At 38.9% G+C, this 8,347-nt stretch overlaps 1 pseudogene; it reads right to left on the bottom strand.

Annotated features, from left to right (window-relative positions):
- Positions 1-313: 313 nt before the first annotated feature.
- On the bottom strand, positions 314-645 carry LOC122481326 (annotated as a pseudogene).
- Between the last annotated feature and the right edge of the window lie 7,702 nt (positions 646-8,347).

The raw sequence follows: 8,347 nt of genomic DNA, 5'->3' as shown, positions 1-8,347 counted from the left end.
TAGAAATGGTAAATCGAGTGGCACAGACTAATTACAATGGGATTTGCATGCCTCATTTCATATTAAAGATGTTCTAACCTTCCCATTCCATTTCCTTGGAAGAATGTTAGAGGACAACCACTTTTTTTTTCCTGTTTGCTTGTGCTAAGGGTAGATAGAACCGTTCCTCCAGGTATCAGTGGTGGTAGTTCTGCTAGGGACTGGATTATATCTCATGCCAGCTTTGTTTGTTTCTTCATTTTCCAGGTTGTTTGTGTTTTATTGATGCTGGTGCTCAGGCCTTGACCGGTACCGCTGCGGCTGGTATAGCCACTCACTCCTTCCGCTGCTGCTTCTTGGTCTTCAGGTCTTCCTTGTGCTTGTTCAGCCGGTGGTGCATGGCAGGTGTCTTCTTGGGCCGCAGATCCAGGGGCTTGTGCTTCTTACCCTTGTAGAATTTAATTCTTGAGGTTCTCTTTCTGAGTCTGGTTGATGACAGTGAGAACATGAGGGATGGATTTGTGAACAACTCAGATCTTGGAGAGCTTGGAAGCAGTACCACCTGTCACTATGGCGCCACACAGCTTGGAGCTCCCCCTTCAGGTCTCCCGGCTGTTTAAGGAACTCCTTCTTCTTGCCAAGGTCTTGAGCCTTAATCTTGGCCATGTCTGTACAATTTGCCACCGCCACGAGGGAAAGAGGCTGAGGGAAAGAGCTCTCATGTTTACTCTGTATCCCTGCAGTTTTTAATGTCTTGCTTGGCATGGGGTGGATGCCTTATGTATACTTACTGATTGACTAATGGGTTAATTCTAGGACGTAACCATGCTTAACATGAAACCATTATGTGGAACACATAATTTCAGAATTATAAGGTAAAGTGAAGTAACTGTTATTCTGGAGTACACAACATATGTTTCAGGACAGAGTGAAGCATACCTTCAAATAATAAAATTATGGCTAGTATTTATAGAGTGCTAAGGAAGCATGTATTGCCCAAGCTATTCTAGATGTCTACCTGTGAGGTAGATACTGTTATTACCCCTTTTTAGAGGCAAGGAAGTCAAAACACAAGTATTAATTTTAGAATTGGAATTTGAACCAATTAAATTTGGTTTTATACTCAACGAAAGCATTAATACCTTCAGATCATTGGAACATCATGGCTTATAGCAATCAGAAACAGCAGTAAGACAAGTTTCCAGGAAGTCTGCAGCAGGGTTTACTGATAGAGTAAGCCAAGTGCCAAGTTTTACATGTTCCACTTGTGAAAAAGACTGTGAGCATCACTCTTTTCAACTACTGATAGGCACTATAGGACATAGGCAACGCATGTTATAACAATCACAGCAGGTAGCAACTTCCAAATACAAGGACAATATAAGATACAAATTTGATGATGAATATACTTTTAGAGATCTTGTTTCTGTTTATATTAATTAATGTATGAGACATAAATTTTATGAAAATTACATTCATTTTTGTGTAAAAAGCCAGATAGTTAATATTTTAGGCCATTTATTGACCACAGAGTCTCTGTCACAACTATTCAAGTTGGCCATTGCTGCGCAAAAACAGCCATGAAAAATATGTAAGTGCATGGGGTGGCAGTGCTTTTATCAGTAATACCGTATTACAATAAATAGGCAACTTCTTGGGTTTTTGGTCCATGGCCCTTAGTTTCCTGACTCTTGGCTTAGGTAAATAATTTCTGTCCTGCCAGTTTACCACTGGAATTGTGGTGTCAAATCTACATCTTTCAAATTATTCCCTCTATAATTCTGTTAGGAACCAATGAATAATGAAACTACTTTTTAATTTTTCCGCCAGGTTTTCATTATTCTTCCTATCCATGAGTTTTTAAAAATGTCTCTCAGGTATAAAATTAATTAAAAGCTCGAAAAGCAATAGCAAACTCTATGTTTTGTATATTACTTTATATTCATTGACTTAAGGACCTGGAAAAGGCACAAGTACTCAATTTTAGTTTCTTGTAATTTAGATGTTTCAGATTTGCTTCCAATCCTTAGTCCCAAATTTCCTGGGGCAAAAATATAGTAGCAGAAAGAAGGAAGAGATGAAAGAAAGGAATAAAGTCAGAAAAAGAGAAGAGAGGGAAAGGGTGAGGGACTCTGGACTACAAAGAAAAAAAATACTTATGGCATTCTTAAGACTTAGGCTACTCTAATACAGAGCAAATTATGAAATACCTATCATGGATACACATAAGTATGACAGCCCTGTCTAACAAGCACGTGCACGTGCGCGCGCACACACACACACACACACACACACACAGTTACTGAACTAAGTAGGTATTACTTGAAACAATAGAACCAACACCATGAAATATTTTAGAAAACTTGGAACTAGTGCATAGGCTTTCTCTTAAAATTCTGCAGTTTTAGGATTAAAGTATGTAAGGAAATTTTATTTAATTTCTATTTGTATTGATTAATGTTTTCCCCCTTCAAATGGAAATGGTAGAACGTTGCTCTTGACTACAGAACTGTTGCTGTAAGCCAAGCAATGGTGATTCTTCATCTGATCTTTCTGTTTATAGAGATGAGTATCAGAGATGCTGTGTTCATGAATTTGATCAAGCTTGAGGGAAAGAAAAGGGATCTTTTTGAAGTGTAAGTCAGGCTGTGATATAGGCAGAAGGTGGTAAATAGGGGCAACTACCTTTGTGGTGTGAAAAACTCTGCTTCTTCTGAACTTGGCCTCTGGGCATGAGAATGATGGGAAATCATACACTCTGAGAAGAAGCCAATGTATGTTGTATTTAAGGAAATATTTATTTTCCTCAATAGGGGTTGAGGTGTGATTTTCTGAAAATTCTCTGGTAATATTTGCCGAAAATTTCTCTGTGCGTGTGTTGATACGGTTCCTCTCTGCAGAAGAACTAGGAAGAATGAGAGGGTTACCTGGGCCTGGGGTGGGTGGAGAAGAATCTAGAGTATTGAAGCATTTTCACTCCACCTCACCATCTGCTGTGGTGGTTATTGGTGGCTAAACGTAGGTTTGAGGCTCTACTGCTACAGGTCTCTTAAGGCTTGATTCTACAGTAAAATAAACTTTCGTGGTCAGGCAGTAGGTTTCTTCTAAAAGGGTGTGTATAGAAGACAGTAATATGGATGTGTATCCATGGGATTCATTTGAGAAGGGCTTAGCTTTTGTTTTACGTTTTGTGTTTGCTTTTTTTTTTACTTTTCCCACAAACTCTGGAAATAACCATATTGAAAGGTTCTAAAGTTGTTGCCTTATGTTGGACTTGACTTTAATTACCCCCAACTTGTTTGTAAAGTGAGTTTCCCCTGAATCATGTAATGTGGGTGGTGGTTGGAATTAAGAGATGCAATTTTAAAAGGATTCTTCCATGGGAACCTGCATAGCAGTGTGGGTATGAGAACCCCGGAGAGAGAAGGTGTGGGAGTCTTTGGTGGAGCTGAGACTCATTGTTGTGTGGGGGAAGCCATGGGGTGAAGCAGATGCCGGCAGAATGACATAGAAGCCGGTGCAAGATCCCAAAACAGTCTTCTCAAAATGAAAGCAAATATTGCTCTCAAAAGTCAAAGAATCAAAGCAAGTTTCTGTGCTGATTCACTTGGCTCCTATGTCTTACTCCTACAGATTGCCTGAAATAAAACATTTTAAGAACCCTGGTACCATGAGAAATTATCAGATGCATCCGGCTATAAATTGTACTAATCTTCTTTCCTTGCATTAAATCTTTCAAATTGTCCTCAGTAGTTGCTAAAAACAACCACTTAGGCAGCCCATCTTCTCCTACCTAGTGTAGCAATGTAGTTCCTCAGTTAGACTTATGTTATTGCCATACTTGGCTGATTCAAACAGAATGGCATGTAATGACAATGTAAGTACTGGATTTCCTCCTTTGTACTCAGGTGGACAATTCAGTGGTATTGTCACCAGTACCCTTCTTATTCCTTCCATATTTCTCCTTTCTGCCTAACTTAGAGGAAAAGGAGCCACTCTTTGGATGCTTCATTTCTAGGAATGGGAGCGGGAATGAGCACGTGGAGATGGGTGCCATAGAGTTAAACACAGTAATTAATATTGAGTGGGAGGCACAGGCTTAAAATTGGATAGACACACTTTGGGATACTAGGCAAGTCCCTCATCCTCTTTGAATCTCAATTCTTTATCAGTAAAAAAGGTGATAATAATGGAACATTTTTGTTAGGATTGTTGTAAAAATGATAACAAAGATGCTTAAAAAACATTGAGGACAATGCCTGGGTCATTGTAAGCACTCAACAATTGCTCTTTACTCAATAGGTATTTGTTGAATTAATATCCAAATATTACAGCACATCAGCATAATACTTTGAAAGATTCTGTTACCATTTCCAATGGGAATAATTTGAATTCTGATTTCCTGTATCTGATGCTGGATAGGAGGTGATAGCCTCTGCTGTGCTCCCCTATTAACATCAGTATGAGTGGGCTTTATGTAAATGAGACATTTGCATTCATGGTGATGGGAAGAATGAGTTCTAAATCATGTGGACTCTTTAGCACCTCATTTTCTTGTTTTTTGGTGTTGCGCTTCATCCAATGCACCTGTGGTCTGCATGTCTGACTGAGCTGCAGTCATTAAACCATTAAACAGATATGTGAAGTCTCTTTTTAAATTAATGACATATGCTTCCACTGTTTACATTTTGAGCAAATGATAGAAGTTTCCAGTGCATCTATGGGCAATTTTTAAATGAAGTGAAATCTCACCACTTAAATACTTACCTTTTCAAATTGCTGGTTCACTCGTATCAGGGACAAATGGAAAAAGTTGCTGATGCTGGTGCTAGCATGAGCTTTTCCTATCAGCATAACCATGTGATTAAAAACCATTAAGTAGTTTATTAATTTTTAAAATTTGTTGGCATATATTCCTTGCCAGGAATGTCTTTTCCACTCTTCTCCATATAATAGGAATAATTAAATATAATAGTAATAATAGTAGTAACGATATTTCTGGACTTGCTCTGTATCAGGCATTGTTCTAAGTCCTTTACATGTTTTAACTACATTTAATCTTATCCCTGAATATGGCAGATACAATGTAATCCCGCTTTTACAAGTACAGAAATTAAAGCTCAGCAATATTGAGCAACCTGTTTAAGGCTACACAGCTACTAAGTGGCACAGCTGGGATTTAAAGCCAGGCAGTTTGTTCCAGAGTTCACACTTTTAAAATAAATTACACCAAACTGCTTCTTCATTTAGTTCACTCTCAAAATTTCTTAAAAGCTCAGCTCATTGTCATTTCCTCCTGATCTACTTCCCTTGCCCAGTGTACCTCCCCTGCCCCAATTCCTACGGCATTATTTCGTTTATGTTATTCATTTGTCATTTAGGGAACTCTACTTATCATTGATAATTAATTGTTTTCATGTGTAGGTCCTATCTATCCCCAGTGATTTGAACTCCATGTATCATGCCTTGTAAATGTCTTCCTTGGAGCAGGTAATGATGGGTGAAGAATCCTCGCTTTGACAATACCTCTCTACACAGGAAAAGTGCAGCATAATTTTATCAACTGTCAAGGGATAAATTCTTTTCACCTATTTTCAGATATATGAGGTAGAAAACCAGTCTGAGGTAGGAGGAAAACTAAGCATTTAGGTTCTTGGATTCAGTTCTTTGTTGCTTGTGTGTGAATGATCATCTTGAGTCCATATGTTTGGAGAGTTATTTTACCCTGGCCAATATTTTACTATAGGGCTTTATTTATTAACATTAACAAGAATCATGGGACTAGACCCTCATGCCTCAGATGGAAAGTTTACACCTACTAAGAGAGTCCAGAGCAAGGCAATTAGCACTTACGGTTTTGAGTTGAATGAATGGAAACCATCTGAGAATTAGAAAGCATGCCAAAGTAGCCAGCACAATGGAAATCAAATTTTCAAAAAATGGCTAACTGGATTCTGTGACTGCATAATCATTTTCAGAAATGTTCTACAGCCAGAATTTCTCAAAACCCAGATCACATTGGTTTCTTTCCAGAACAGATGATGCCTAACTGCTTGTTCTATAGACATTTTTATTCCCTCTGTGGGAGATGTATTTCAAAATGGGACAAATATTCTCTTCTTGGCAGTTAGGAGTAGGTGAACTAGATATGACTGAACTCAGGAACTGAAGTTGGAGCATCCAATACTTGGTGGGCTCACTTGACCAGTGGGGCAGAGAAATCCCCATTGTAAACTTCACCGCGTATATCCATTAGGCAAGAATCGGTATTTACACAAGAAATTAATGAGGGAAGTTAGAAAATGCTTAGTAGAATTCCACTGTTATATTTTAATCTCCCCCAAACCATAGATGAGAATCATGGTTGCAATGCCATGCAAACCTGACATGATTATAAGTTCAATATTAGCTTTAATATGTTTTTAGGCAGGGTGCCTAGGTGGCTCAGTGGGTTAAGCATCGGACTCTTGGTTTTGGCTCAGGTCATGATCTCACGGTCGGTTTCGTGAGCTCGAGCGCCATGTTGGGCTCTGGGCTGATGGCGCAGAGCCTGCTTGAGATTCTCGGTCTCCCTTTCTCTCTCTCTTCCCCTCCCCCACTTGTGATGTTTCTGTCCCTCTCAAAATAAATAAATAAACTTAAAAAATAAAATAAAATAAAATGTTTTTAGGCAGAAGAAAGCCACAAAGGAGAGACTTCTTTGTTTTTACCTATCTGGAAAACTGGTGTGATAAAGAAAGCAGCACAGCATTGCTGGCTGGATCTGAAAGTAGGGAGGAGGGGCTGTGGATTTATCCAACGAACCATTGATTTTCTAGTGTTTTTTTGGAAATGCCTGTGTTGCTTTATGTTTTCATTCACTCATAGTTGCTTCTGCTAATAAAGATCCTCTGGTGGCAGTAATTCTCAGCAGAGTGAAGTCGTTCAGCAATGAAATCCTTGGTGTATTCACTAACATGAAGTGCGATCTGTCCTTGCACATGGTACACATTCAGTTCTGCAGAGAGTCACATTGCTATTTATGCCTTTTGTTTAGTTACACAAGGGAACTAGAACAAGGAGTGTAGATTTTCACCTTGGCTTTTACAAGGTACATTATGAGCTATACACCTCCTTAGAATGAGCTTGGCAGTCCCTGGTTCTTAGGCAACAATTATTTGCAACTGGACTTAAGGAAAAGGGACATTAATTGCTGGTAATTAGTAGTTCACAGAGATTTTTTTTTTTTACCGTGAAAGAATCAATCTCCTGAGAAGAGTGAGAAAAGAGAGAATGAATAGAAAAGCGAGGTTTTAGCTTTAGAATCCAAGCATTTTGAGCATAGTGTCATACCAGTGGCTCACTCTGGTTTTATTTTGTGGCTCACAAAGCTTTATGTCACCTTCCCCCTTTTAAAATTTAATATTATTTTATCAAAGTTCTACATGTACGTTGTTGCAAAAGTCAAATCTTTTACAAAGCTCATAATGAAAAAGAGCAATTTCCCGCTCCACTCCTTCCCTGTTTGATTGGTAGTGTCTGGAGGCAGCCTCTTTCAACTTGAAGCTGAAGCTCTTTCTTCTGCTGTTTACTGCCACATTTCTCAATAACATGCTTGCAACATCATTTCTTGATTATTTTTCAGCTTTAGGTCTTATTTACCGGTTTCTTATTATGGAAGGTAAAAACTTAGTGCTCTTAAAGCCACGTCCTGCAACTTCAGGACCTACTTCCCCTCTTCATCTTCTCTTGTTGCTTTATCATTTTGATTGCATCAGTATTCACCAGTTACATTCTTGGTGTAATTATATAAATTGATGTGACTATATAAATATTATTCACAGATGTGATGTATGCCAAGTTTAGGTTTTCCTGGGGTCAATAATTGTCTTTGTCCCACTTTTTCTTTCCTTCTTTCATCTGTCCTTAGGCTTCTCTGTACTTAAGCAGAAATGATCACTAAGTCATTCTTAGTTGTCTGCCAAAAGTAAAAGTCTCCTCTGTAATACAACCAGTCCCTGTGAAAATATTAGGTAATCAGTCTTCGTCCTTTTGTTCTGGGAGGAGGAGAGTTGGAGCACATCCTTCTGGGGGCCCTCTCTTCTGTTGTGATCTGGACTGGTTGCTTACAAGGCCCAATGCATAACTGCCATCCTGCGAACTCCCCTTCACCACCCTTGGGAAGATTCTCTTTGCTTTGCTTCTATAATGGATCCCCTGTTTCCTGGATCCAGTGTCCTCCTCAGTTTCCTCCCATAATTTGGTTTGGAACATCATTTAGTAGTTGATCAAAAAGGGTATGGGAAGTAAAGTTTTTGGGAACTTACATGTCTGATCATGATTTTGTTTTTTCCTCACACATGATTTCTTGCTTGGTCAACTGGAGGTG

This window comes from Prionailurus bengalensis, chromosome C1 (assembly GCF_016509475.1).
Source record: "Prionailurus bengalensis isolate Pbe53 chromosome C1, Fcat_Pben_1.1_paternal_pri, whole genome shotgun sequence".
Taxonomy (NCBI): Eukaryota; Metazoa; Chordata; class Mammalia; order Carnivora; family Felidae; genus Prionailurus; species Prionailurus bengalensis.
This window is presented reverse-complemented; position numbering and strand designations above follow the sequence as displayed.